The sequence below is a fragment of the Dromaius novaehollandiae genome, chromosome 16 (assembly GCF_036370855.1).
Source record: "Dromaius novaehollandiae isolate bDroNov1 chromosome 16, bDroNov1.hap1, whole genome shotgun sequence".
In the NCBI taxonomy this organism is placed as follows: Eukaryota; Metazoa; Chordata; class Aves; order Casuariiformes; family Dromaiidae; genus Dromaius; species Dromaius novaehollandiae.
The window spans coordinates 21,739,128-21,764,042 of record NC_088113.1 but is presented as its reverse complement, the minus strand read 5'-3'; the positions used below and the strand labels follow the sequence as shown (position 1 = coordinate 21,764,042).

At 57.6% G+C, this 24,915-nt stretch overlaps 1 protein-coding gene across 6 annotated transcripts in view; it reads left to right on the top strand.

Moving 5' to 3' along the window:
• The window catches only part of CDH22 (cadherin 22), a 122,157-nt gene that overhangs the window by 36,719 nt on the left and 60,523 nt on the right, over window positions 1-24,915 (top strand). For 5 of the 6 annotated variants that reach the window (XM_064521768.1, XM_064521762.1, XM_064521760.1 and 2 more), the window contains exon 1: window positions 2,241-2,318. The exons of the other annotated variant lie outside the window; for it this stretch is intronic. The gene's annotated coding sequence lies outside the window, so the exon portion shown is untranslated. Of the gene's footprint in view, window positions 1-2,240; window positions 2,319-24,915 lie in introns of those variants that run through there. 6 annotated transcript variants of the gene reach the window in all.

The following is a 24,915-nucleotide window of genomic DNA, read 5'->3' as shown; positions in this document are numbered from 1 at the left end:
TTTGAGAGAAAGGCTGGAGGATGGGGCTGTAGAGGCCATGTTCAGCGTTTGTGCATGTGGGGAGCCGTATTCCCAAAGGACGTGATCACGTCCTAGGTGCTCCTTGTTCTCCTGCCCTGCATCCTCTCCTGTCCCTTCCCCACAGTGCATGGTACTCCTGGTCTCATGCTCCTGTGAGACCTGGGCATGCCCCAAGCATTGCCGATGTCTGGTGTTACAGAGGGCTCGCAACATGGCTCGTTCCTCTTTGGGGCTGGGCTAGCTTGGAGCTGGGCTGGGGCATGGCTGCTGGCCCTGGCAGCACCCCGTCGGAGAGCAGGAGAGGGCATGGAGCAGCCTCGACGTGGGGAGAGGGGCAATGGCAGGAGAGAGGAACGATCCCTGGCTCCAGTGCTAGGGGGTCTCAGCAAAAGCGGGTGGGAAAAGGGCAACACAGCTCCAGCCAGATGCTGGAGCCGTATCCACCTGGGATGACACCAGCTTGTCGGATGCTTTCTGTCAGGTGGGCTGGGCTCGTCTGGGCTGCAGGCAGCACCTCTCAGCTGTCCCGGGGGAAAGGGCTGGGTGTTCCTAGCGACTGTGCCAATGCTGGCGCGAGAGCTTGGCAGCTGCCTGAGGGCTCGGCTGGCATTGAGCAAGGTCTCTGTTTGCAGACAGCATTAGCAGTGGAGCAGCTGCACTCCAGGCTTTGCTGCTATCCCTACCAGAGCATCAGGCATGAGTGGGACCTACTCTGGCAGCCGTGCCTGCTGCTGGGAAGTTTCTGGCACTCACCGTGGGATCCAGAATTTTTCTAGATGTTTCCATGTATGCAAGGGCTGGTAGCAAGCACTTTTGGGGTCTTTTTCAGAGGATGGGAGTCATGCAGTAATATGAGGGTGGGAAGCCTTGTGACAGCCAGTGCAAGAGGAGGAGGACAGCCTGCGCCCACGGCTGGATCTGTGCCCTGCTCTCCTCTGGGTCCTGGAAAGGAGGAGCCACTCCTCCGGGATTCATGCTGTGATTATAAACCACCCTCTTGGTTTGCTTTCCATCCACCTCCCCCAGGCCTGCAGGCCAGCTGCCTGTGCAGGAAAAACCATGCCCAGGCGGTACATGGATAGAAACCCTCCTGCTGGGTTACCACTGTTTCTTGCCCAAACTGGCCAGGAACAGGACTGGTCTGCTTTGAGCAAGGTGCTGCACAAACAGAGCCAGGGCATTACCCTCCCTGGGGCTCCCTCAGCCACTGCGGCTGCCCAGGCACCTCAGGAGGTGACTGCCAGCCCCAGCCCCAGGCGCCAGCAGTGCCCAGAGCCCCCCGTCATGGCCAGAACCCCTCACTGAGCCCTTGCCAAGCCACCACTGGGCCCTGGGGGGCTGCTGCCCCTTGCCAGGAGCTAGCTCAGTACAAGAGCTGGGTCGGTGCCAGCACCCCCATCCCAGTGCTGCACTCCCATGCGCTGAATGTGCATGTTTTCAGCCCCAGACACTGCCGGGCCTGAGTGGGAGGAGGCAGGGTCCACCCCCACATCCCCCCCAGCACCCCAGCTCGCTCCTCTGCCCCCAGGATAGCCCTGGTCCCTCCTGCTAGTCCCCAGTGGGGAACAGAACTGGGGTTGCCAGAGGCAACACAGGTGGCACAGAGCAGAGGGGACTGTGGAGCTGCTGGGACTGCAGAGGACTGTGCTGGGTCCGGGGTGCGGACCGTGACCCCCCAGGTGGTTCCCGGTCCTGGTCCCCGGGGGTGGGTGCCAGGGCTGGTCCCCAGGTGGGTCCCGGGGCCAGTCCCCAGGGGTGGTCACGAGGGCAGGTCCCCGGGGGTGGTCGCCGGGGCGGGTCCCCGGGGGTGGTTCCCGGTCCTGGTCCCCGGGGGTGGGTGCCGGGGCCGGTCCCGGGCGGGGACCCGGCGCTGCATTCTCAGAGTCTCCAGCAGAGGCTGGGCTGGGCCGGGCTGTCAGGGAAGGAGGGGAGGAAGGGAGCGAGGAAGGGACGGGGAGGAAGGCGGCTCTCGCCGCACATGCATCCCAGCCACACACCCCGCCGCCCCGCGCCCCGCCTCGCTCCGCGCCCGCCCGGCGCCAGCAGTCAGCTCCGCTCGCCGCCGCCGCCGGCCGGGGCGCCGCATTGCCCGCGGCGCCGAGGCGGCGACCGCTCCGCGCCGGGGCCGGGGCCGGGGCCGGGGCCGAGGCCGGGGGCCGCGGCTGGAACGGGCCGCCCTGCCTGCCCCGCTCCGCTCCGCGCCGGGGCCGGGGCCGGGGCCGGGGCCGGGGCCGGGGGCCGCCGCGCAGGATGCCGCGGGAGCGCCGCGCGCGGGGGGGCCGCGGCCGCCGCCCCAGGTAAGAGCCGGCGCGGGCGGCGGGGCGCGGGCGGCACCGCGGGGAGCCCAACTTCCCCGTCCCTCGCCGCGCCGCAAACTTCGGTGCCGCTCGGCGCCGGCGCTGCCGCGGGTGCGCGCGGGCTCGGGCCCTGCCGGACCGCGGGCTGCGGCCCCGGCGCCCCGGGGGCTCCTGGAGTCGCGCTGGGGCGGAGGCCGCTGGGTCGCTTAAGCTCTGGAGGGCAGGCGATCTCGTGCCCCTTCTGAGCGTCGCTGCCAGGGCGCCTGGCGTGCCCTACCCGGGGCCGCTGCGCTGGCGCTGTCCGCGGCAGGGTTTCACCGTACCCTTCAGTGAAGTGCTTGGGTGCTTACAGAGCTGCGGCTCTGCTTTAAACCAGTGGCATCTTAAAACAGCCCCTTCGGGCTCTTTCCTACCCAAGCGCTATCCTCCTGGTTTCCTGCCTGAGCCCAGAGCCCTGCGTGCTAGTTACCGCGGGGGCTCTGCTTGGGAACTTGTGCGAACGCGCGGCTGAGATGCCTGAGGAGTCCTGCCTGAGCCCTTTCAGCAGACCGGGTAACATCTCCCTTTGTAGAGCCACGTTTTTCTAACAACAAACTAAAAATAACTGTGCTAAAACTGGCACTTTCTTCATTTAAAATGTGGTTCCCAAATGGCTGTGCATAGGCCTTCTGGGAGCAAGTGCTGCAGCCGCGTCTGCTCCTCCAGCGTGCCCAGCTACAGCGGCTTGCCAGGCCCGGAGCTGCCAGCGCTGGTGCTTCTCGCCCGGCGTCCTGGCAGCGCGTCCTGCGGCAGCCCGGCTCCTGCGGCCGCGCGTGGTGCCGGCAGGGGAAGGAGGAATGCAGCAGATGCCTCCGTTCTCCTTTTGTTTGATTTCTGTGAGTTGTAACATTCCTTACAGTTTGGGGGAGATGTGTTGTCTTTTCCTCTAACCTCATTTTATGCATGAACGAGACAAGTCACAGGCATGATGGTGCAGACAGCAGCAAGCAGAGGCAGGCTCAGAGTTCAGACATAACTTCGTAAGGCAGCACAGCGTGTGTCAGGGAAGCCTTTGGACCTGAGAGGGCTGGGAAGCATGCCTCCAGCAGAGCCCCCGTCCTCCAGAGCCTGCTTGCGTGGCTGGAGGAACGGGGAGCTGTGCCTCACTCTGGCCCTGCCGGGCTGGTACTGTGCTGTTAAAAATACCATGCGTTGCAATGACAGGCTGTACTACAGCCTTGCATGCTGCCAAGGAAATCTCAGATGATGACTGTTTCTTTGGGACCTGTTTCTATCTCTTTAGAAAACCTAATGTTCAGAGAGCAGCTAAAACCTGCGGTCTCTGCGCTTGTAGATCTTCTGCCCAGCTCAGATGGAGCTTTGCCATACGGCACCGTAAGGTTTTTCCCTTACGAGACCTGTGGATGCTCTCCCACCTCTTTCAAGGCACTGGGTAATAAATATGTGCAGCAAACACTTATCAGGGTTGGAGATCACGATCCCAATACATCAGTTTTCAAATGCTGAAAATAACCTGCTTCTCTGGTTTTGGGAATTGCATAGAGCAGGAAAATGGGAACAGGAGTCTGAAACGGAGTTCCTGGATGGCCACTGTTTGTGTCCAAGGCCAAACGGCAGGTCTGGTGCCCGTTGATGGAATCCCTGCAGATGTAGACAGGGCCCTGCGCGTAACACAGGGTCTGCTCACTGAAACCCGAATAAGCTGGCCCAGATGTTGTACCGACCTACGTACTGCACACCTCTGCCTCAGTGAGGTGGGAGTCAGAGCAAGGCTTGCTCCTCGTATGAAGTGCTGATTGCTGAATAATACAAAGTTGAAACTGGTGGCTTGCAAAAGAACAATTATGTGCTGTTTTATAGGTGAAAAGAACCAGCTTTGTTTCTGCCAAAAAAATGCACTTTGCTTTTTGGTGCATTGACACTTTATAATATGGTATGGTGATTTCATACCCTGGACAGAGAAGTGACTACCAAAACAAGATCAATTTTAAAACTGTGTTTCAAAAGAAGCTAGCACATCTCAAAAAAAAAAAAATTAAATTAAAAGGTTGTTGTGAGGTGAAAAGTAATATAAAATCCTATTTTTCCTCTCTCTCTTTCAAATAACATATTTTCATGATTTAAGATGGAATATCATATTTTAAAAATCCATAGTTCCTTGCTCATGTGTAAGTATTCTCAGAATGGAGTCCTAATTTACTGTTTATTGTGTATGCTGTCTAATTAGCTTTTTTTTTTTATGCTTTGACAATTATATTGGGCTGGCAGGCTTTTTTCCTAGTAAATTTTACTTTTGTGTTTGTAAGCACTAGCCCATGGTAGTAAAATTTGCTTACAAATACTGTCAGAGAATGTTTGTTTGTTTGAAACACCTTTTACTACCCATGGACTTTATTTCCTTGGAAGGATTAGATTGTTCATAGAAGCTTTTTCAAAATACTGAACTTTAGGTGGGATTTGATCTGTCATTATTCCTTTAAAATATAATTACATAATTCTCAAATAATTCATTATTTATTCTGAAAGCCCACATTCGAGGAGTAAAGAAAAACGGATTGAAAAAGAAATGGTGTGGCCATACTTGCTTTCCTTCCACATCAGGTCCCTGAACAGTGTTTGTACATATGAATACAACCGTGTGTGAATGCGTTATCTTTTAGCCGTGTGGTTATTCAAGTATGTTCGGGTTTACATGGAATAACACTTCTCTGCAGAGTGTTAACATGCAAATACTAGGTGGGTGTGAGTCCCAGCAGGATTCCTTTTATAAATGTTGTAAACAATAAAAAGCCATGATTAAATGCAACGACAACTGCGACCCTGGAGGAAGGATCCGCGCAGGGGCTGCTGGCAGGATCAGGGAGCCCCGCTGCTGCTCTCCCGACAGCGGTGCGTGGACACGGTGTGCAGCACCTTGCTGTTTGCTGGGTTTGTTTGGTCTCTGCTGCCAGTTTTTAACTGCGTGGCGTTTCCTCTGCCGGGAAGGGCGAGTGGGGGGATGTCGTGGCTGTGCCTCAGACCCTGCCCGTAGCCCCGAGAGCGTCTTGCCCGGCACCCCCGGCCCCGCCAGCACGGCCTCTGCCGCGGGAGGGCTCTCCCCAGGCCGCCTGGTCCTCGGGCGATGCCCGCGCGTGGCCGTGCCCCGGGCTGGCGGTGGGAGCGCAGAGCCCCGGCCCTCGCGTGGGGCTGCCGGAGCGATCGCAGGGCTCCGTCCTTGGACGCCTGCGTGTCCTGTGGGCAGCGCTGGCTTGGGAAGCGCCGTCCCCGCTCCGCTCCAGCGGACACAGCTGAGTCTCCCTGGCTCGGCTGGCGTGGCGAAGCACTGCCTACCAGCCTGCCCTGCCGCCGCGCAGCCCCGCTGTGCGGGGAGCCGGTTCCGGGGGCTTGGACCGGGCTCGCTGGCCGCAGCCCGCTGCCTGCGCAGCCCCCCGTGGCATCCGCATCCGCAGTTGCGTCCAGTGTCTTGGTTTCTGTTCGGAAGAGCTGTGGTAGAGGCAGTGGCGGGGATCTCTGATCCTGCCGTAGCCACTGCAGGGATCCTTTCTCCAGGGTCACAATTCTGACTTCTTATTATGTGCAAAGTTTGCTGTGTGCCACGGTATGCAAGCCCAAAAGCATTCTGCTCCCACTGCCTTCCCAGCTGCTGTCCAGTCCCTGCGCTGAAAAAAATGCACTGGAAATATTCCTGAACAAGGAAAGCTTGAGCAGCAGAAGAGGAATTCTGCAGCAGGCTCTGCCTTCCCTAATCCCCTAGAGCCAGCTGGGACCCCTGCAGAGGGTGTCAGATTTCTGTTTTCCTGTGGAAGTGGAGGGTCTTTTTCTCTGCGGGGCGGTTCCTCTGATCCCCTTGCCTCCCTGCGAAAGGCCATCTCAGGCGCTTCGGCAGCATTAAGGCATCTGCTGGTTTTTCTCGGGGACCTGTGGGACCCTGTATCGGCGACGGAGGCAGCCCTGGCGCGGCGGCCGCGGTTCTCCCCGGGGCCCCGTACGGCCTGTGGACAAGACCTGGGAGCTGGGGCTCCCCTGGGAGCGGGGCGCTGCGCCCGTGGGCACAGGAAAGGCAGCCAGCCTGGAGCGGGTCCTTCGGTGCTGCAGCCCAAGGGCTGGGTGTGGACGGGATCGTTCACTGCCGCTAACCCTGCAAGTAGTGCTGAAAATCAAGGTGCTTTCCAGAAAGTTTCTTCTTTCCGCCGGGTGCCCCATCTCGGGATAGCTCACCGAACACGAGTGAAGGCTGGAATACCCATTGCAACCTAACGACGTCTTTTCCAGGAAATGGCGGCACCTCCCTGGGTTCCCCGTCCTGCCCTGCTGCTCTTCTCTCGGCTGTGGGAAATTTGCACTTGCCTCCTCAGCCTGTCTCCGGGTGCTGTGCCTCACGTGCTGCCCTGCGCTCACCCCTTCCTCGCCCCGGCAATGCTCTGGCAGTGCCATCGGGGAGCCCAGGAAAATCAGCCCCGCAGAGCTCATTTACTTCGGACTCCGGTCTGTGCTACACCTCCTAATTTGCCATCACTTATAAGAGATCTGTGGCTTAGCTCACATGCTGCAGAACGGATACTCTGGGCAAAGTGCCTATTAACACCGTTATCAGACTGTTGTGTGCAGGGTCTGCTGCACAGAGAGCAACCTCGCCTGCCTCGCGCGCTCAGCCGCTGCCGCCTCTCATCCGGAGTTGGGCCTGGCTGGCTGACGGAGGAGGCTGCGGTGCGGCAGGGGCGATGCTGGCCCGGTGCTTGTCGCTGGCACACGCAGGTCTGCGCTGCCGTCTGGAAGCGTTGCGGCAGGCGCTGCCCGAGCCGAGCCGAGAGGATCCTGCCCCTGCTCGGGGAAGGAGGAGCGTGTCAGGAGCAGCCGCTGCACATCTGCAGGGCCAAGGGGTCCCATGCTTCGAGGCTGCAGCGCCTGCGTGAGGCTGCTGATCGGGAAATCCTCGCAGGGAACTGCAAGAGTGGAACTGTTTGCGCAGCCCCTTTCTGCAGACACCTCTGTCCCTCTCCTCTGCCCCTGCCTGTCACAGCACTCCCGAGGGAGATCCGGGAAAAGGGCTTCGGATCACTCCCCTTCACTCCTTAGCATTACTTCACTCACCATTGCTTCAGGTGGGCTTTGTTAATTCCATCCTAATTAGCTGCAGCTGGTGGCATTAACAACTGCAGGAGACTTGAAGCTTGAGGTCCTCAACTCACCTGAGGCTGTTGATGGCCAGAAGCCTTCTGCAGCCAATGGTGGGGCGTGAAGGGAGTCGCCATAGAAACATCCTGGGCAATAAGAGGAGCCTCAAAACCATTAAGCTCTTTCCTGCAGAAGCGCATGCATGCATGTGGGCGCAGGCAGGCAGTGTGTGCCCGTGGACGGGGAAAGGCACATGCACCCTGCGGAAGGAGGATGTGCAAAATTCAGAAGAAGCAGCTGCAAGAGCAAACATAGTGCTTCGGTGAGCCAGACCTTCCCTCAGATTTTGACTACAAACAGAACCAGGGCAGGAGGCGTGTGCGATCTGTCCCGGCACTGGCCAGGCAGGAGGGGGTTTGTTCCCGCAGATGAGCTGTATCCTGTGGCACGTGGCCCTTTCGCTGTGCTGCAGCAGCCGGCTCGCGCAGGCGGCTGCCCTGTCCCCCAGCAGCACGGTCTCTAGGGCTGGCATCCGTCCCTCTCCCATCCTCTTCCCTGACCGTTGCTGGCCTTCCCTGCAGCTTGTTCTTCAGGAGCTGTGTTTCCCAGGGCCCCCACCCAACGTGCGGCTCCCCCAGTGCCCCTCTCCCACTTCCCGGGATGACCCTAGGTTCCGCTCGCTGGCGGGGGGCTGTGGGGCAGGCCGTGGGGCGCAGGCTCTGGGGCTCGCTCCGCTGAGTCTGAGCCCCGTGCGGGCTGCGGTCAGGGAGGGCGGCCGGGGGCTTGGAAACCCTCGCGGTCTCGCCGTCCCGGGACGGAAGGGCTGCCCGGAGCCCCGTGGCCAGGCCCTGGTGTGGGGCGGATGTGGGAAGCCTGTTCCCCCAAGCAGACGCTCCGTGCAGGGTGCTGGCTTCCGCGTGTGCCTGGGGACGCGCGCGCCCTTCTCCGCTCCCGCTTCCTCGTCTTTGTCTGCTGCACCGGGATTATCTCCCTCTGCTCCTACAGCAGCTGCTTCCTGGAATCCCAAATCCCCCAAACACTGTTTCTCCAGTAATCCATGTCGTTGGAGGTGGCTCCCGAGCACCGAGCGTCTCCTCCTCTCCCCCAGGCTCTACCCTGCTGTTCCCTCCGGAGAGTGGTGGTTTGCAGTGGGCACATGCTGACGCGAGCCAAGCCTGGGACAGGACGGCGCTCCCAAGCTCTGGGGTTTCCCTCGGCCTGGGAATCCCCTGGATCTTCACTGTTCCACTTCCGAGAAGTTTGAGGACGCTTCCCTGGCTGCTGCGTGGCCTGGGGGCTGTCCACCCTGTCGCGGGAGTCCGGGGGCTGGGGGCATCGCATGCGTGGTGTCCGCGGGTGCTGGTCGTTGTCGGCTTTGTGAGCTTGGCTGGCTTTTTGCTTGTGAAATGCAGCAGAGCCCTCCGGTAGCAGATAGGAATAGCTGAGCATCTGTAGTGTCCTTCGGAAATCATATCCCCACTTAAACTTTGACAGGTCGGTTGAATACCCCTTTGCTGCAGCCCCCTGGGTGGTTCCCCTGGGACATGATATTTTTCTCGGTAATAACCGCTCCGGTACCGCTGTCTGCAGACAGGGCGCAATCTCGGTGCTCCTCCGCCGGGCCGCCCCGTCACACCCGCGGTGCAGGAGATGGGGACTCTCCCCGCGCAGGGATGCAGGCGTCCTGCGGCTGCGCTCGCGGCTGGGGTGCCGGCTGCCTCTGCCCCTCGGCTGGAGCGAAGCCGCGTCCGCGTCGGTGCGCAGCGCCCGTGCCCGCGTGCTGCAGCGAGCAGGGCTCCGGCTCCTCCGCGGCTTTTGGAGAGGAGAGGGGGCCTGGGACTCCTCCGCGGGCCGAGTGCCGGCAGAGGGAGCCATGCATCCTTGTTTCCTACGTGCGAGCTGACGTGCCAATTAACGAATTAATTTGAAAGGTGCTGTGAGAGGCGAGATTAGAACCGGGCTCCTCCACTGGGCAATGGCTGAGTGAGTCCTACTGGAGCTGAGACGTGACCGTGTCCTTCCCACATCCCTCCTCTCTGCATCGCCACATAAGTTTGGCCCTTGGGTGAGCCCTGGGGTGGCCGCGATGTGTCCCAGCTTCTGCGTGGTGGCATGAACAGCCCCACTGGTGTGCTCTGGGTGTGCGCTGGGGCTGCAAGCCTGCACAGACTGGGACGGGTGACCGGGGACTGCAGCCGACCCTGGGGACGGGGTCTGGCGTTGCCCTGCTCTGCCTTGCCTGGGGCCTGGCCATGGACTAGCTGAGGCAGGTGAGAGCTGGAGCTGGGCGTGTGGCGCTGGCATTGGTGGTCCTGCCTTGAGGCCCGGCTGCTGCGCTCGCCCGCGATGCTGCTGCGCTCGCCCGCGATGCTGCTGCGCCCTTCCTTGGTACCGCGAAGCGCTTGAGGCGTCAAGTGCGCTCGTCCCTACCTGGAATAGCAACTGCAGGTGAGCACTGGTGAGCTTTGTCTGAAGCAGCTGTCGATTAGTTTGTGTGATGGGGGACTTGCCTCTGGCTGGGAAGGAGGCTGGAACCATCAGTTCAGGCTTGACCTGGTTTTGGGTCCGGTGTGTCCTTGTGCTCCGGTGGATTGGAGATGGGTGGTGGGTGTCGCGTTGGGAGGCGATGCCAGCCGGATCATCTGGTGGTGCTGGGCTGCTCCGGGACAGGCAGAGTGAGCTCACGTCACGGGACCAAGAGGCTCAAAGCGCTGTGCAAAGGGGGTGGCAGTCGCCCACTGCGCCGTGGCTGCTGCTTTCTGGCTAATGCCTTGGGAACAGGGTCAGTCCGGCTTCCTCTGCTCTGGCAGCGTGCATGGCTGAGCAGTTGTGCTGCCAAGTGCTGTGGGGCTCCTAAACACCTCTCTTGCTGCGTGCTCCTTTGGGGTGCCTGGCACTGCAGGGGGGTGCTGGGGGCCCTTGGCCCTGGGCAGTGCAGTGCGGTGGAAGATGTGGTCTCTGGCCTGTGGACCTGGTGGCCCAGGTACATCCAAACGCTTCTGGGCAGAGGCGTGCCACTGCCTGGGCACGCTGTCAGTCTCACTTCTGTTGTGATAAGCCGAGTGCTGGAAAGCAAGCTCCAGGGTGTGGGGCTGTGTGCGTGCTGGGTGAATTAGCAGCTGCTGTGAATTAGCCTCAGCCCGTCGCAGCTGTGGAGCTGGCAGGACAGGACCTGACCTGTGATCACGCTGTGGTCTGTGGCCATTTCTGAGTGCCTCTCTTCAGTGCCTGGGCACACATTCCAGTCAGGCTTGGTGCTACTGGGAAAGCCTTTTCTGGACCTTAGGCTGCCCCAGAACCAGAAAATCCTGCAGCTGGGGCTGTTTGTGCCAAGCACTCTCCTGGCTGTGAAAAGCTATCTGCTGTGAAATAGAAATGAAAGGGAGGGACTGTTAAGTGCCAGGCCAGAAAGCCTCTGCTGTAAACTACAGCTGAGCTGGGCAGAGGTAGGACACACAGTGGCACGTGTCTCTCCCTTGTGAGGCTCAAAGGATGGTGCTGAGACTCATCTCTCTCTCTTCCTATCTGGCCCATCACTGTGCTATCTGGTGCCTCCCAAGTATATTTAGAAATAGTAATGACAGCTTTTCTTTCTCCTTTTCCAGCCTGTGGGTGAAATGTTTGATTAATTTATAAGGTTTTGTATGTTTGTGTGTGAGGTCTGTCTCTGTGTCCCTGTACACTGAGATGAGGTGAGCTGTCTCATTAGCTGGTGTTTTTGGTGTGCTCCAGTGTTTGGGGAGGGAGGGCAAGAAGGATGGAGAGATCCAGTGCTTGCATCTGGCTCAGTCCTGGGTCCCTGAGAGGGTTGGTGTTGACACCGCTCAGGGCAGCTGTGGTTCGTTATTCTGTCTCTGAATTACGGTGACTGCACATTCAAGTGTGGGCTTTGCCAATTCACCGTGAGGTCTAATGGGAGGGGTGGGTACAGCTCTGGTCTGGCAAGGGGGACGGTGGCTTTCTGGCTGGACATCACTTGGCTTTGGATGCCCAAGTGCTGCCTGAAGCTGCCGCCAGCCCGGCAACCTGAGAAAGGCGGTCACTGGGAGGGGAGGGCAGGAAAGCATCTCTGCCTTCAGTGCTCCCAGCTGACTTCAGCCCACTGCTAACGTGGTCTGACTCGATCCGCTCTGGTGCTGGGAGCGCCGGGGGCTTGGGGACCATCGTGGAGCTGTGCTGGGCCGGACCAAGGGCATCTGAAACCCTGAGCTGCACAGCACTGCTGCATCGGGCTGCTTGGGTTGGGGGTGCTGGGTTTTGAATGGCCCTGCTCCGGCTCAGACACGCGCGGGGGACTTTGGGGCTTCGTGTATGAGTTCTGACGTGGTGGTTGTCAAACGAGCTAAAAAGGGTTGTGGAGAGGCAGGAGGAAGTGAAACAGCCCAGGGAATAAAAAGAAGAGACAGCCAGGGTCTGTGATGTAGTGATAGAGTGCAGGATGCAAACGGGCAAAGTGTGTGAGGACGACAAAGCCAGAAAGTTGTGTTTGCGTGTGGGAGAGTGTCTGTGCGTGTGCATGCAGCCCCTTGCAAGCACAGAACTGCTTTGGGGGAAGGGTGGGCACTTCTCAGAGCCAGTTATTTTCCTGGGTTTTTGCATGTGAAGATGTTTCACTGCTACTGGTACAGGGACTGTTGGGCTATGTGCTGGACAGAGTGATTTAAGTCACAGGAGTTCTGCACATGCAACGGGGCGATGCTCCACTGGCAAATCTGGGGGAGGCCCCTTGCCAAAGCAGTGCAAGGCTGCAAATGTGCATTGGGTCTGAAGGACTCAGAGCTGCAAATGACTGTGCACCTGCCCATTTGGGCTTCCGTGCCCCCTCCTGTGTGCATGCGCGCTCATGTGTCCCCACGCGATCCTCCTTGCTCACGTGTATGCATCTCTCTCCTTGGCTCTATTCTTTCACGTGCACTTTGTCCATTTGCTTTTCTGTCCTCCCTGTTGCTGCTGTAGTTTCTCTTTCTCCCTTTGTTCCCTGGGCTGCTTTGCTGCTTCTCACCTCACCATGTCCCTCTTTATTCCTTTTGATAATAATAACATTAGAACTTACATACAAGGCCCCAAGGTCTCTGCTTTGTGCAGATATACCAGGAAAGACCTTTCAAAGCCTGTGTGCTGGAGAGAGCAGATTCTCATAGTCTTGCTGTTGCCTGGACTGGCAGAGGGAAGGGGTTTGATTGTGCAGTGTGACCTGTACAAAACCCCACGACTCTGTCTTTGTCCATCCTGGAATGTCAGAAGTGAAGATGCAGGTCTCCTGTCTGATGGAGTTAACACCAAAGCCCTGAACTCTTATGCCTCATTAAGGAATTGGCCAATTAAGCTTCCTCTGTCACTTGTGCTCCCAGCCTGTCCCTTCCTCGCTGCTGTTGGTTTGGTAGTGACATTAAACTGAAACCACTTAGGGATTCCATTCTAATCTGCTGCATTCACGTGCTCCGAGCTTTCAGCAATGTTCTCCCTTTCAACTGCCATTTGCACGTTTGGCCTCTGCTGAGAGCTGATACTTCAATGGGATGCTGAAGTCTGGTGAGGGGAAAGCAGCATTTCTAGTGACACGCTGAAGCTGCCGTGTTTTGCATATGTGCTGTTCACTACATTTCCTCTGTTGAAAGGTCCTATGTGACCACTGGATGCTAGTGCAGTCTGCAAATACAACCGTGGAAGGGTGGAGGAGGAATATAATATTTTTTATTACTTTTCCCTTGAAATAGTGGTGGGCGTCCCTTGCAGAGGGAGGGCTGGGACTGTGTCTGGCTTCTAGAATCATATCCAGGAACTTAGGTTGTTCTTGTTAATTTGGCAAAAGGACGTGGCTCTGCTGTGCCATGGTATCAGTAATTCAGACTCTAGTTAGGGAAGGGCACTGAAATGAGACATATTTAACGCTTTAATTTTTTTCCTCTTAAAGTCCCTTGAGAAATGTGCATCCAGTCTGCAGTGGTCCCTTTCAGCTTTGACCAGCCACACTCCACAGTTTTATGATGCTTCCTTGGTAGCGTCATTTTGGCTCTTTCTGCCAGATGAGCCTTCTGTTATGCCTGTGTCAGCGTTTGTGTCCTGAATCTCCTTGCTGAGAGCTGGATCTGGGAAAGAGCAAGCATCAGGCAGTAAAACCAAAAGCAGTCACCTGTTCCTGGAGTATGCTGCTTTCTCCGGCCCTTTTGATTTATAACAGTGGAGGTCACTGAAGCAACAGGTCGTCTTGGTGCCTTTGCTTACCTGTGCGTTCTCTGAGCAGCTTGACCTGTGCGTGGAGCCATTAGTCAAAAACGGCAAAAACGAAGCTGGTGCGTGTGGCAGCAGGACCCCTGGTCCTTGCCTCTTTGCAGTCAAGGAGGGAGGACAGAGCAGGGATGCCCAAAGCCCATGCCAGCCTCTTCCTTTGGCTCACGCTTGCTTTGGTGACTGCATTGGGACTGGCTGCCAGCAGAGATTGCCCCCTCCTCCCTTTGGGCAAAGGGGCTCAGGCAGCCTGAAAACCCTTCTCAAGGAGAGGCTCGGTCTCTTCTGAAACACACAGTAGAGGATGATGTCCTCTGCGGGCACGGCAGCATCAGCAGCTCTGCCTGGGTCCTGGGCACAAGCGCTGTGGGAATCCAGCCCGGGAGCACGCGTGTCAGTGCTGGATGTTGCCCTGCGTGGGGACGGGGCCAGGGTCCTGGGGGCAGACAGCAGAGCAGGCTGCTCCCGGCCCGGGTGGCCACGGTCCCTCTTGATGAGGTCCCCAGTCCCAGCCCAGGCCCATCACCTTGGGAGACGGAAGCGGGCAGTTTGCCTTCCTCTGCTGTTGCTGCCCTTTGGGTCTGCCCGCGGCATCAAACAGCTCCTGTCCGCCCGGGGCTGCTGGGCACCTGCCTGCAGCTCCCAGGAGAGCCCCTCGTTGCTGAGGTGCAGGAGGAGAGCTAGTCCTCCCTGGGCAAGGCGTGCTCTTGAAAACAAGCTGGATCTAGCCAGGTGACGCCTCTGAACAGCACCTGCGAGTACTGACAGGGCTGTGCCGGAGCGGCTGCTTCTCCGAGGGCCTCCATCCCTTTGGGCTCGGCCAGGGGAGTTTGGGAAGCGGAGAGCCGCAGGGGCTGCTCTGCATGGAGGGGGCACTGGAGAGGGGCGGTGGAGCTGGCAGGGCCGGGGGAGCCCCCGGGGCGTGGGGCACGCTCCGGGCACAGGCAGCACGAGTGAGGCAGGGCCAGCGGCCAGGCGTGCCTCGGGTGCGGCTTCCCTGGCGCGCGCTGGAAGAGCCAGGTCCGCCTTCCCGAGGAGGAGGAGGCGGCGGGAGGCTGCGTGCTCCTCACCTCCGCGCGGGGCAGCCGCACCTCGCTTCACCCTGTCCCCTGGCTCCTGCTCTGCCCGCTCTCCTCCTCTTGCTAGTTAATATTAGTATTCAGTCTGTGGAGCGGGCTGTGCAATTAACACAAAGGTACAGTCATTCATTCTGACTGGAGGACTCATGGGATCAGATGTACTGGGGATAGGAAGCGGAGGCTTTCTGCTGGGAAAGAATGTCACAGCACAGCGGACACAGAAATGAAAAGCTATTAATAATGATCCCGGAACTTCACTTCCATCAGCTGTTTATTTAAAGGTGCTCCGTATTCAAAGCCTCCTGATTTATGTGGGCAATAACACTCACAGTCCTGGGATCACTTTTTTAAGCAAGGCTAATGGGGTGAAACCATCATACTGCGACAGTAGAGATCAAGCTGGGAAAATGATACTGGAGAGAAAAATAAACTATTGCCTAGATTATCCAGGAGCTGTGCTGGTCTGGGAGTCGGTGTGAACTCCCTGCTCTTCCAGCATTTATTAAGGCTTTTACTTCCCTCCTTGTTCTTTGTGAACAGAATTTATCGGGCATGGAAGGGTATAAAAATTTGATTCTACCAGACAGGATGCTAAAAGCTTCTGGTTTGGCATTAGCGTGGATTTTTTTGTCCGTAGTGTGACCATGTGTAGTGGTTATGCCGCTGTGCGGGGAGACGGCCTCCCTGCCCTGCCTCCTCCCCGGCTCAGCCCGTGCCGGGGGGACCGGCCCCTCCAGGGAGAGCGGTGTCCGCCCTCCCCCTGCTCTGCCCTTCCTCGGTTTGTGCTCGCACAGCCGCAGTACTGGGGCCCAGAGCGGTGGAGATGCAGCCATCCGGGCGGGGGGATGGCGGGGCCGCTCTGCCCCGGGGAGGCCGGTCTCCGTGTGGGCGCTCTCCCCCGGGCCGTTTGCCCGGCAGCATCGGCGAGGGATGCTCGGCGGGGTTGGAGCACCAGGGCCGCAAACCGTGGGCCAGCGCTGGCCTGTGCGGTGGGTTCGGCATGGCCTCCTGATGCTTCCCTTGTCCTGCAGCAGCGCAGCTGGGCTCCAGGGGCAGGAGGGGGCTCCTGGGGGGACGGCAAGAGGGGACGGTGCTGGCCACTTCCCAGCCTGCTGAGCGGGCCCTTGGGGGCAAGCACTGGGGTCACAAGCTCCCTCTGGACGTTTGGCAGTGTGCAGGGAGAATGCCGAATGCTGGCCTTCCCCAGGAGCTACCCACAGCTTCGTGGCTTCTGCAGGGCGGTGAGCAGCGCTTGGCAGAACTCGTGCGTCTTTCCTGGTGAAGTGAGATGGGCTCGTGTCCCTGAGCTGTGCTGCTGGCCGCTGGGGCACGTGTTGCTCCGGACGGGGGTTGACTGCCTGGACAAGGCCCCGGGTGGCATGCATCAGCAGGTGCTAGTAGCGGTGGTGGTAATTAGTAGAATGAAGCAAGTGATTCCAAATAAATAATACATCTATCATTAATAACTGAATGCATAACTTAGTCTATTGCTGTTGTCTGCCTGCAAGCTGCTGACAAGGAGGTGGTAATCTTTCAGCCTGCTACAGGCTGGAGAAAGCCTTTGTCTGCAGCTCGTTGGCAAGCAGAGCACTGAGAAAGTCACCTGCTTGGAGACCTGGCACTTCTGCTCCAGCTCGTAGGTCTCTGGCCCAACAAGAGGGTCAAACTCTTTCTGGCTGTGCTGTCTGAGGGGGAGGTGGGCTTTGCTTGGAATGAGCCTCTTCCTGGGTGACCGTCCAGAGCCCCTGTGGCTGCTCCAGCTCTCCTGCCTGTTTTGAAGAACGCCTGTTCCGCTTGTAGCTGCGGCTTCAGGGCCCGAGGAGGGACCTGGCAGGACTCTGGACATCTGGGCAGCCCCGAGGGGCATGCGGTGGCTCAGTTCTTGCTGTGCTGCTCCTGGGGAAGCAGATTTTGACAGGCTTTTCCAGTCTTGGCCAAAATGTGCTTCCCGTGTAGGAGTCTCAGCTACCTGAGACTTCTGCCTACAGCAGTGGATTTTTCTGACCGATGCTGCATCTTAGCAAATCATGTTTGCTTCCTGTTTGCATCATGAAGATGTGCAATCTTCAGCTTCAGGTTTTTGAATTTCTGTAGTACTGAGATACATCCCTTTTCCCCCAGTGTGGCTGTTCTTCAGCAAATTCCAGCGAGCAGGAAGGACTGGGACAGAAGCCTCTTTTGCATGCCAGAAAGACCTGTCTTTAGGCAGGACTGTACTGTTCAGAAGGTGGAGTTTGATGATGGTGCAATTTGGAGTGCTCCAGGGTGGCTTGGTGCTCCGTCTGCCCAGCTGCAATGTTAATGTTACAGGAGCAGGCCTGGTATAAAAGGCAGTGGATTTTGGCAGGATATCATTGCAGAACTAATTTTCTTATCTGCTATCTCATCTTGTTTGTAATTCTTATTTAATGAGCTCCTCTGAAAATAAGAAAACCATTGGAAGAGTTTTCTTAAGTGTGAAAGATCAGGATGAAATTGGTATTAAAGGGACTAATTACTCCCATTCTTCCACCTTTCTGATGGCTGTTACTGCTGCAGAGCTTGTCCCGAGGTGCTAGGGGAGCCACTTGCATCTCTGCAGGCTGCTTTCAGCCAGGGGTGCCAGCAGCAGAGCGGTGCCTGCTTCTGCTCGGGGCAGCATTCGACTCCATCGTCCTGTTGCACTGCACAGGAGCTCTTCAGAGCTGCAGGCAGGAGCCCTGGTGCAGCTCCCCTGGCCTTGTCCTGCATTTCGCTGGGGTCAGTCCTGTGACCATCCTTGCCGAGCGTGGTCTGGGGGCCTCCTCGTGCCCCCCCACTGCAGCGCGGGTGACCCTGTGCTGACTTGGTCCTTCTCAATGTGCCGGTGTGCTGCCACAGGAAGGGACTTCCCTGGTGTCGTGCATGCTAGAAGGAGAGGTCGCATGTCCCCAGTCACGAGGACTGAGATTTTCGGGAACAAAATTGGCAAGAGCATTAAAATGTATAGGGAAGAAGAGTGAGTAGCAGCAAGACCTCCACAGGAGCAATGTGTCTGCCATAATATTTAAACCAGGGGATTGAGTTTGAGCCTGTCCTTGAAACCTGAGCAGTAGGTTGAGGGAAGCTGCTTTGAACCCTTCTGGCTCAGTGATACCTACTTCTTATTCTCTGTAGGAATTTGGGGAGAATTTCATGGGGGGTGGGAAGTTGCAGACAAGAAGCTGTGAACATCTTCAATTTTCCATTTAACTACACAATATTGAATAATAAATAATTCATATATCTGCCAAACATTTGATTAAAAGAACCCAATTCCCTCGACATTTGTCAAGGAGTAAGAATTCCATTTTGTTTTTTATTTTAATCGGTCCTTTAACTCCTTTGCAGATACCTACTTGACCTGGCTGTCAGCCTTGGTTCCACTTGCCCCGTTTCAGACAGTCGGGCACTTGTGCCTTTCCTTCCTTGTCCCTTTTGCGGGTTTCCCGGGGCTGAAGAAGCGGCGGCAGGTGAGGGGAGGGTGGTGCTGGCAGAGAGCACCCTCGCCCGAGGCGAGCAGGGGAGTGCTGCTGATCTCAGGGTGGCCTCGGGCCGCGGGAATTGGCTCTGGTGGGGGTGGAGGCTCGTGGATTCTCTCCTGCTGTGTGGGGGCGGTTTTGGCTCTTCATGAGGTAGCGGGGTGTAGAAGATGAGGCTGTTGGGAATGCAGCTTCTGACCCTGCGCCGGGTGTTTGTAAGGGGATGGTGTTTAGATGCAGCTGTCTAGGTCCTGAATTCAAAGACCTGCCCTGAGCTCTGGAGCTTCCTCCCAAAGGTAGGAGCAGCTCTGCCCACCTCGGCCGTTCCTGCAGAGGTGCTGCCGTGGCTGCGGATGCCTTTGCACCCACGTCCAGCGCCGGGCACCCTTGGTCTGCGGAGCAGGACTCTGCCCTGCCGCCTGCGGTGCCCAGCCCGGGCCGGGGGCACTGGGGACGTGCCGTGGCTACGTCCGTGTCCAGCGCTGCAGGTAGGAGCAGCGATCTGGCACTGGCTTCCAGTGGCTGTTTGGCTGGTCCCACGGCTGAGTCCAGTCCTTCAGAAGCTTCTCGAAATAGCCTTAGCCAAGGTAGCTTCCTGTGGCTTATGGGTTTTGCTTCCTACACGAGGCCTCTTGGCACTTTCTGTCAGGTCATGACTGAACTCGTTGCTTGGCTTTTCCTTCCACGTTTCATGCCAGTTTTGGGCTCGTGGCAATTTTTGTCTTGTTTTTTCCCCAGCCGTTGAGAACTTTGATTCTTCTGCTGCCTCTGTTAAAGACTCTGGTCAGAAGCCTTGGAGAGCCACAGCAGATCTGTTGTTGGTCCCCTCTCTCTGCTGAAGCTATTGCTGGTCCCAGCGTTCACAGTATGTGGCAGCTGGCAGCTTTCCTGCGCAAAGGGAAGCGTAACCAGGCCCTGTCTGATCTGAGTGCCCAAGTGTGCTTTTTCTTTGTGTGTGCTTCAGACCATTTCCCAGGTTCAGAAAAAAGGAGCGAGTGGCCTGTGATTCCTTGAATCATCCTTTGGGATCAGCCCTGTCTGTCCCTTGAGTCGGCATCCCGATGCCCGGCGGCAGCAGGAGCGTGCACGGCGGGCACTTTGCTCCACGGCCGCGTCTGCGTGTTGTCCTAACGCCAGCCCAGCTGCACCAGCCCCGCAGCGAGCCCCGAGCTGCCGGCTGCCCAGGCGTTAGCTCTGAGGGGCCCGACTGCTCCGCCACCGCCCGCCGGGCTCCTCGGCGGCCGCGGCGCTGGCGAGGCTTCCAGCCGCTGTCCCTGCCTGGGCGCCGGGCACCGCGCGGCTCCGTGCCGCCTGCTCGGCTTGGGGGAGGTTTCTCCAAGGCTTGGGCAGAGCGAATCGTGGATGTGCCGAGAAGTGCAGGAAGCTGTCTCCGCTTTCACCTCCTCTGAGTTTGTTTTTAAAGGCAAATTAAAGCATTGTGTTCACGTAGATGAGGCATGAAAGTTCCGTATTTGGAAAAGAATTGCTGCAGAGCGAGACCGTTATGGCTGTAAAACCCTCCCCAAGGCACACTTTGAGATTTTCTTTGCAATTAATATTTCTTTGAAATTGGACCAAAGAAGATTTGGAGGAGAAAAATCTGAACTTTGAAAATACTTTTTCCAAACAATGCTTGTGCAAGAGCTTTAACAAATATTGTTCCTCCCAGCATGTCTGATAGCAGAAAGAGACTGAGCATGAGAAGTGAAAAGGTTGCAAATAGCTCCTGCTCTGACAGTCACTGCACCCTTCATATTAGAATTTCTCAAGGCAGCATCAAAGGGGGCAATAATTAAACTTAAAGCAACTTGAAGAAGGGAGAAAATGGATGTTTACTTATACAGTCCTGAGCATCATACAGGTAGAAATTCCTCTGGAAAAACAGCTTTACCTGAGCTGTGTGCGAGTTCATCTGAGAAGGAAAGCAGAGGAGGAAAACCCCTTCTGGGAGAATAATTCCAAGAAAGCAGAAAGAGAAAGCCCAGAGATTTACTTCCAGGACAAGCAAGATTAAACTTTTACTAAGTACAGTGGGCTTTTTGCCCTGTTATTAAAGCTGAGGTTAGGGTGACATTAGTGAGAACTTCATTTTATCTTTATCTCCCTGTGTTATGTGGCTTGGATCAGGGCAGAAGACTTGCTGAAAGGTAGATTGCTATCTACCATTGCTTTGCACTGTCTGGGCCTGCACTTGGAATATGTTGGTCTGGTAACTGTGGTTACAAAGGCCTTTCATGCATAAGTAAAAAATAAAAGTAATTTAAATACCCTCTTTCAAAAACTCCTGCAGTTCTGAATCCCTTGGCCACTTATCTCCAGCATTTGTATACGCTATGATGCTATGTGTCATCTAGATAAATATCTACAGCCATCTGTATCACTTCTTTGGTAAAATATGTTCAGTTTCTGGAAAGGGCACTAAATCAGTGCGTCTGCTGCACGAATGCGTCTCAGCAGAGGGGTGCTATGGGGGCTACAGAGCTCTCAGCGGGAACAACCCATCGAGGCTACGTTGCTCTCCATGGCACCATATTATTCTGACACTTTGTCCAGCTTAGTTTTACCAGAGGACTGGACCTTAAATGCCACATGACTGACGGGATCTGCTATGGGATGGGAACTTGCTGTGCAGTGGCTGTAGTCGTAATCAGTCTGATGGGAGCGGGCATCCTGGTTTTGCTCTCGCTGGTGCTGATGTGCCTTGCAGAACTGGTAATGCATGAAGATGTCCTGCAGCTGTAGAGGCTTGTTCGTGGAGACCGTGGTACCGTAGCGGTGCAGCGGGACCTGGATCGGTGGCTGGGCTGTGGTTTTGGTCCCTAGTGTTTAAAGCAGTCGACCCTCCTGGCAGGGCCGAGGGCTGGAGCAGGAGGATGCCCTGGCTACCACATTGTCAAGCCCAAGCGGGAAGCCTTAAAATGCTTGTTGGGTGCTGGGAAGAAGCTGTGTGCAGATACGAGGCTGTAGGGTGCTGGTGGGGTGCAGCAGTCCTGGGTCGGTGCCTCACTGGTGCGCGCTGTCAGAGCAGCGCATGGGGTGTTGGACACGTGCACGTGATGTTTCTTGCTGTGTGGCCCAGTCTGGGGCTGACAGTAGCTCATGTCTGGCAAAACTGCTTCCTTCCTCTTCTCTAGATTTTGAGGAGCAGTTTGTAAAGGAAAAAAGTATGTTTGCATCATCTTGTCTTACAGTATCGAGTAGAGAAAGTGAACTCCAGAGAGCTTGATTTCATGTCTTAGCCCTAGGCCTGGAGATTATGAACCATCTTAAAGCTTTGCAGCAGCCTTGCCATGCTTGTATTAACTCTATACACAGATAGTGGAAGCGTGTGTGTAGCTGGCCTGCTCCTTTTCCCAGGAAGGGGAGCATTAAGTGGATTTGGATCCTGTTTTAGAGGATGTGGTTGCACATTGTGAGCTGCACTGTAGGTGGTACAAAAGAAGAATTTGCTGGAATAATTGCAGGCTTTCTGCCACCCCCGCTCAGCGTGCTGAGGTCTGTGCGGGGCCGGCTCCTGGTGCTGCCCAGGTGCTTGGGGACAGGCAGGCAGCTCGCTGTGGTTAGGGCCGAGCTGGCACTACCGTGGTCCCAGAGCTGCTGCTTTGTGCCTGCATGTGGCCTCCGCTGTTTCCTTGGTGCTGAAACACTGGTGAGTGCGGATGGTGCTGGATGCTGCGCTGGGCTCCCTCGCCTCTGCTGTCACTGCTGTCTGGGGGTGCTAGAAGAGCTGCCCCTTGGGCCGACCGTCCGAACGCTTGGTAAAGGCACGTTTGGGCCAGGAGGTGCTGGGCCGGTGCCCAGGATGGAGAGGCCTGGCTGGTGCTGGAGACCCTCTTTGGTGAGGGTCTCCTGCTAGAGCTGCCTGCGTGGGAACAGAGCTGGTAGGAGACTGTCAGCACGTGTGGCTGTGCAGGTGCTGGTGCTTCAGCACTGGGGCACGTTTTGCCCATTGCTGGGGAACCTAAAGGAGCTCTTGTCTGTCTGACTCCTGCCCTAGGTCATCCCCAAAGAGGCTGTTGTCTGGCCTACTGGGAGCAGCGCTGCAAGCTGCTGACAAGGCTGCGTCTGTGCTTTTCTCCATCTCCCACCCACCTCTCGCTTCTCCACCCGCCCTGTGCAGCAGCTGTGCTGGGTGCTGGAGCTGGCAGGGCGGCGCTGGGCACACGCGGCTCCCGTGCAACTGGTGAGCGGCAGCAGCTCCAGACCAGCAAGGCAAATGGGATGCAGACACACCACAGCTCTCCCCCCGGCCCCTTCATCGCTGCAGGGTCTCCCCTAGGGAGGCTGGTGGTGAGGAGCGTGCGATGAGTAACCGGCAGCACAAGAGCCCCCAAGCTCTGTTTTCGGCTGTGAGGTTGGGCGTTCGTGTGCGGCCTCTCCCTCGTGCGCTGCTGCTTGCTCCTTTGTCGTCTTTGTCCAGGCCAGGCCAGAGCTGGGTAACCGATGTTCCCTGTTAGAGCTCGTTCTGCCAGCGGCTGATTGAGCGGCGGAGGGCATGCCCAGGGCCGTGGGGAGCTGAGCTGTTCCCTCCGGCCAGCGCCCTTTCTGCCGCAGCCTGTTTCCTCTTGCCCTTTGGGGTGTGGGAATGGCACGGAAAAGCAGAAGGCCAAGCTGCCAGGAGCGCCCGTCTTGTGCCTGGGATGCATTCGGGCATCCTACGTTCATCCAGGCTTTGGCTCTGCCTTCCCGAGGGTGCCGCACGCAGCGCTGGCTCTTGCCTGTGGAAGTGCAGCCCTCGTTGTCTGCTGACGGAAGAGCTGGGGCCGTGGCCGTTCTGCGCAGACCGAGCAGTCCCGATGTCTGTGCGGGTGGTTCGTGCAGCTCTGCCGTGAGCTGGCTGGGAGCCGAGGCAGCGCATCCAGGCCCGCGTGAGCGCGGCAGGGAGATGCAGCTGAGGAGGATGGATTTGCTTCCGCTTCATTGCTCTTTCAAAGCCGATGGGCCCTGTGCTTTCTGCTGTTTGTAGGAGCTTGTCTTTGAGGGAGAGTCCTGGTGTGGTGGTCTCTCCTGCAGAGCCGCAGGCACGGGGCACACCGAATTCCCAGGGTGTTGCCTGGCCTCTGGACAAGGTCGCCCAGCCCTGCTGCCTCCTGGGCTGGTGGGCTCTGCTCCCCGGCTCGGGGGCCGCTGTCCCGCTGGGCAACATTGCGGTGTGGAAGCGTAGGGCTGCGATGTGTCGGGCAGCGCTTCTGTCGAGTGCTGTTGCCTGCCTGTGTCCCCCCCCCCCCCCCGCCTGCTTTCCTCTGCATCAGGCTGCATTTGTAAAATGAAATAAATATTGACACGGACGGGATGCTATTCAATTTGTCCTGATCACTGGGCTGCGGTGAGTTCTGACAGAGCAGAGTGTAAAACATAAGCTCAGGATGTAATTTCTACTGTCAACATGATGTACAGTACGCCTGTGCCAAACACACACGGACAAACTGCACAGGCTGTTGCGGGGAGGGAGGTGCGAGCGCTGCGCTGGTGACTGGGAAGCGGGGACGGTGGAGCAGCAGGAGGGCGTCGCCGCGGGCCGGGGGGGCGAGAGCCCAGCGCTTCACGGGGGTGTCGGAGCCTCCCTGGCCCAGCGGTCCCGGCAGCGCGGCTACGCGGGCGCGCACTCCTGAGCCCTGGCACCGCTCGGGACGCGGGGCTGGGGCTGGCACTGGCTGCAACGGCAGCAGCTCCCACTGGTTATTTAGTGATCCGCCACTCGAGTGGCAGAGAGAAGTGGCACCATCAGCTGCTCGGGAAAGGTCTTCAGTAACGCGGGGAAATAAAAATGCTGTGCTAGTCTTGGCCCTGTGCACTGGACCCTCCCTGGTGCTTTTTGGGCCCTGGGGTACCTCGAAGCCCGTGGCGCGTGCAGGCTGCCGCAAAGGAGCGAGCAGGAGGCAGGGCTCCCGGTGCCCTGTCTCTGGAACATCTTGATGTGACAGCAAGAAGGAAAGGTGTGCGTGCTGAGAAGAGACAACATTGACCTCAGCCGTGGCCTGAGCCTGTGGCAGAAGGGAAGCAGAGGCTGAGGATTTATGGGTGGGGAAGAGTCTAGCGTGTGGCAATGAGCCTCGTCACTGATGTGCCTCCGTGTCTGATTGTGTGGCTGTGAGTTCCGGGCTCTGCAGGCTGCACAGGGCTGGGTGGATGAGCTTTACGATCCAGGAGCTGAGCATCGGGGCGGTGCGCTGAGACAGACGGGCTGGGATGTGCGGTCCCCCTCTGCCTGCAGGAAGAGCCTGCAAACTGCTCAGCTGAATCGAGCTGAACTTTGGCAGTGTGAGACAGCAGCCAGCAAACCACATTAACAGTTTTCTCATCTTATTGCTATATCTGAACTAAATGTAAAAAGCAGCATAATGGCTGAGATTCTAAACCCAAGGTTGTGGTTCCCACAGCAACGGCAGCCCAGCCCGTGCCTGCTCAGCGGGGCTCTCCTCTTCGGCGGTGGCTGCGCCGCGCAGCGCTCAGATGCAACAGGGCTGAGCAAGTTGCCTTGGGAACTGCAGGCCAGCTCCTCCCTGCCGGGGAGCAGCTCGGCTGGAGCTGTGCTGGCCCGCTGCTGGGTCTTTTGCCCTCACTTACACTACAGCAAGGCAGAGAAGAGTGTGCATTTAAAGTGTCACTTAGTGGTTTATTGACAGTGTTTTGGATTTAGTTGCCTTGGTTTATATGCTGTAATTCTGACAAGGCTGAGCAAAAAAGCACGGTGTC